The sequence below is a fragment of the Anneissia japonica genome, unplaced genomic scaffold (genome assembly GCF_011630105.1).
Source record: "Anneissia japonica isolate Jap-2015-1 unplaced genomic scaffold, ASM1163010v1 scaffold287850_len318503_cov185, whole genome shotgun sequence".
NCBI lineage: Eukaryota > Metazoa > Echinodermata > Crinoidea > Comatulida > Comatulidae > Anneissia > Anneissia japonica.
The window spans coordinates 301,949-306,725 of record NW_022705232.1 but is presented as its reverse complement, the minus strand read 5'-3'; the positions used below and the strand labels follow the sequence as shown (position 1 = coordinate 306,725).

At 28.3% G+C, this 4,777-nt stretch overlaps 1 long non-coding RNA gene across 1 annotated transcript; it reads left to right on the top strand.

Annotated features, from left to right (window-relative positions):
* Positions 1–531: 531 nt before the first annotated feature.
* On the top strand, positions 532–1,758 carry LOC117105428. The gene is made up of 3 exons (XR_004444906.1): positions 532–664; positions 1,189–1,281; positions 1,581–1,758. It is a non-coding gene; the product is annotated as an uncharacterized LOC117105428 (long non-coding RNA).
* The last annotated feature ends 3,019 nt before the right edge of the window (positions 1,759–4,777 follow it).

Here is a 4,777-nt window from a genome sequence, read left to right as displayed (position 1 = left end):
ATATTCCTTCCCTGATTTGCATGACAATAAGCCTGTCTCTTATACACATCTAGATGTGTATAAGAGACAGCTTTTAGCCGATCCGCTGCCACCATGTTGATTTAGACACGATTATAAATGAAACTCATGCAACGCAATGCTGCCATACTTTGTATTTTTTATTCCAGTGACCTGTGACCTCAGTCTCGTACAATAACTTTTGTACAGTGAATATGAATATCATAACATAGAGCATTGATCGTAATGATAATGATTGTAATAATGATTATAATTGTGATAATTGTTAATAAGAATAATATTTTATGTATTTTCATGTATTTTATATATGTTTTTTTATTTATTTTTACTATATACAGTATTTTGTATGTAAATACGCCATGGAAAACGAATTTCCAACATGTTTTAATGTTTGGACAAATAAAAGTTTATCTTATGTTATCTTATCTCGTGGTCTTAGGTCTTAGCTTTCGTGGTCTGAGCTTTCGGGACACCCCTGAGCCTAACGCAGGCTGTTAAACGGTTTCCAATTGGATCGTTTTACACTGTCCAATCAAATCTTTTTTTTTATGAAAGTTGTAGTCGGAGATCGCGGAAAAAGACACTGAAGTTGTAAAGCAAGAGAAAATTGATGGGGTTTTTTTTTCTCAAAAAAAGGCCAAAAAGGGTAAGTATTTTAATGAACATGTGATGGCAGTGAATTAACAAAACAGCTCAAAATGAATCATGAGTCTGATCATGAATAACGATTGGTAAGCCTCTGGAAAGGCCCACGAGGTTTTGCTCACTCATTAGACCTCTACTATCTCTATTTTCACTAGGCCTAGCGCCTAGAAGAAGAGGCTAGCTATAGAGTGAAAATACATAGTATAGGCTAGTACAGTCTAGTTAGGATACGCGATCCGTCCGGTTCCAGCAATTAGTTATCGTGGATAGCCTACACATTGTTTACTTAAAAGGATTATTTCACCATACATAGGCCTAGTAAATTGTACTTATTAAAAACTTACGATAGATTTAAGCAAAACAAAATAACAAACAAACATGTCACGTGACTGGGGCCGACTGACAAATTAATTGTAATTTAACTCCTGGCCTATCTATAGGCTTGTCTACAGTACCAGGAGTAGTAGTACTGTAATTCCTACTGGTATATGATATTTTTTTTAAAAATCATTAATTTTTTTCCAGATGATGATTTCAGCAATCATGATGATCATGTAGCTGAAGATGATGTCCAGCCACATGTTGAAGACCTATTGGCTGAGGGCAATTTAAAAAAAGGTAATTAAGTATGTAGAATGTAGTATGTAGAAAATACTTAAGTAGGATTACTCTTTTCAATTATTAAATTTAATTATATAAGTTTATACATATTGCAATGATTTGATTATTATAATATACAATAATAATAATAATAATATAATATTATTATTATTATTATTATTATTATTATTATTATTATTGTTAAATACATTAAATAATAAGTTTTTCACTGGATTATTAATACAGACCTAGCAAGATTAGTCAAAAATGTATTAAATGATGTTTTTATTTATTTGTTTTATATTGTTATTTTTCAGATTCCAACTCATGATGTAGCTGATTATCTCCAGGAGCAACCACACAAATGATATGCAACAAGTACCTTTATATACAGTACTTCTATTTATTATTTTCTACAGTATGTGAAGCAGTAATCCGGGCCTGTTACTACAATAAATACCTATCTTGCAGAAACAAAATGTTTTACTTTACTTCAGTAATAATGTCATGATATCAGTCATTTTGGATTTTTTTTTTATATAATAAATTCACTTATTACAAATTATTACTTTTGTATTATATGTCTGTTATATTAGTACAGTATGGTACAACTCAACATTATGGCCAGCTAAATAAAACCAAAAAAAAATTACAAAACAACATTAAGTTAGCGGGTAAAACCCATTTGTTTAATAATAAATTATTATCACTTTATATGTTTGTATTTTTATTGAAATAAACAGTTATTTGGAATAAAATATCTGAATGTGTAAAATATTATAGACTGGAAATTAATATTGTACTGTACGTTCCATTGATCTGGAGTGACACAGCAGTCATAAACTTTATGATTTGAACAATTATTCGAGAGGGGAACACACATAATGGGATAATTTAATTGTAACTTCTTTTTTTATTTCTTTCATGCATAATACATTCATAACATTAAACAGAAAAAATAAAAAAGCCTTAATAAAAAAATAGACATAACAATATAATACAATACAATTGTACAAGAAAAACAAATTATTATTATTAATATCATCCTCATTGTTAATTGTAATAATGACAATAAAACAACAACAATAACAAAACAGAAGAAATAATAATAATTATGCCACTGAGTTTACAATACAGTGGGGAGATTCAATTCAAGAGTCTGAGTAAATCTTTATATTTTTCTAGTCTGAGTTTCAGATCCTTGAAATAAGGAATTATATTTTGTAATTTACAGCATATTATAGATATAATATTTAGTGAACAATATGAAATATTGGTGGTAAATCAGTCTCTCCAAAGCAGATAATTTTTGTGTGAAAATTAATTACTGTATTAGTTTCATTAAAGATAAAATCTTTAGTAGTTCCTACAAAGGAAAACTGATTCTACACTCAACAAACATGTGTAAGAGATGATCTTTTTCCTTATAACAGACCAATCTTAAACCATTTTACATTGGTGAAAACGATTCCGTGCATAAATTTAAACTGAAAAACGTTAATTTTATTGTCGATTGGCAGTTTGTGAAGTACACAGAATATTTTTTGGATGTTCAATATACCCATATCGGACCATTTTTGTTCTATTTCACTTACATCAGTACCAATAGGCTCCACGATGGAATGATACACGTTGTTACAAGTTTTTTTTTGCATTTAAAAACAGATTCACACTTATAAATATCAACGCATTCATTAGTTATTTTCGGATTTTCTTTGAGTTTAATCCTCCAAGTCGTTGGGACAGAATGCCGGATTGCATTATACAGAAGAAAATCAATTTTAATTTGATACTTGGATTCTAACTCATTTTGTAGAAGGAAATACCCCTCGCTATTTGTTACAATCTTTTATTGTGCGAATACCAGCATTCCACCAGTGACTTTGAATTATAACTTTACAAAAACATAACTAAATCTATTTCTAAAAAAATATTTTTTATATTATATGCAAGCAGTCAAATTGGAATTAAATCCAAGCTATTTATGCCTAATAACCTAAGAACTTTTTTGTATTTTTCTGTCCTGCCTTCCACACAATTCATGATCCTACATACAGTATGTATAATCTAAAAAATATTGAACATAGAAAAATCCAAGAAACATTTTACACTACATTTTACAATCTATTTTCACTGTAACTTTGTACCTGTCTGGTTAAATAATTATAAAAATGGATGACTAAATAATTGAATGATAAACTGAATAAATAAACAAACAAAATGTCATATAATAATGCAACAATCTTTTTACTCCTGTATAATGATACATATTTATTTTTTCTTTCAGCTTTAGATGATTTGAAACCAAGCCTTGTACTGTGTGATGAAATTTTTGTTTGACCTAAACTTGGAATTTAAAGTACAAACCTAGCATTAAATACTTTCTACTCTATTTTATAGTGTTTAATTTAGTTGCTGTGCAAAGTGAATGAAGTATACATATTACATACTGTGCAATTCTTAAAAATTGCTTAGGAAACATGTTCTGTTGCCCCCCCACCCCATAGAATTAACTACTTTAATTATAGTAAAATGACATGCAGCACTTTATAGCTAACAAATATTTACTACATGATGTTACTGTAATTATGAAATCTATGCAATTAATTATAACGTGTCAGTATTTTATTTAAGTTATCTAACCATCTTATATCTCTGATCATGGATTGAAATGTTTTAAGAAAAGGGGAAAGCCATTGGTAGTACTATGGTTATTGCAGTGGAGTTGCATAGCTTGGTGGTTAAGTTAAGTTAAGTGAATTTCTACACTAATAATTATGTGTTCACATAGGTGTGTTAACTGAATATCACTGAATGAATGCACTGTATAGTAATGAAAGATTTTGGAATTTACAGTATGTCTGGGGGTTTTTTTTAATCATATTAAATGACCAACCAATGTTTTACATTATTTTTTTTTTTTAGTATTGCTCACATTTTATGCTAAATTGTATGTATATTAGTACAAATATATTGTAATTGTATTATAATGCATATTATATTTCCCCTGTCAGAGATAAGAAGCTCACCACAAACTTGTTATCCATGTTTTAAATCTTGTTCTGTGGACAGATCTTTTGTAATCCACAATTTTCAATTATTTGTATTGATATATATTTTTAATATTATTGTTTTGTTATTAATAATATTATGGTGTGAATGATATTTAGTATAGTATAGTAGCAATTCAAGGAAGCAGTCTTTTAAGATTTTGCTCATCATCATAATGGCTTTGTCAAGTTACCTCTCTATATTAGTGACACATCTCTGTACCAAATTAAATTCTCAATGTTCCTAATGCTTGATTTTACTGTAGGAATCATTGAGGTTAAAAAATGAGTTGCAAACTAAACTTAAGTTATTAATTGTAGTTGTTTTTTTTTTAATAATTTCTAGTGCAAGAAATATACAGTATATTTTTCATTAACAGTTGTTAATATATATATACATATATATACACATATATGTATATATATGTATATATATATATGTATATATAAATGTATGTATAAAT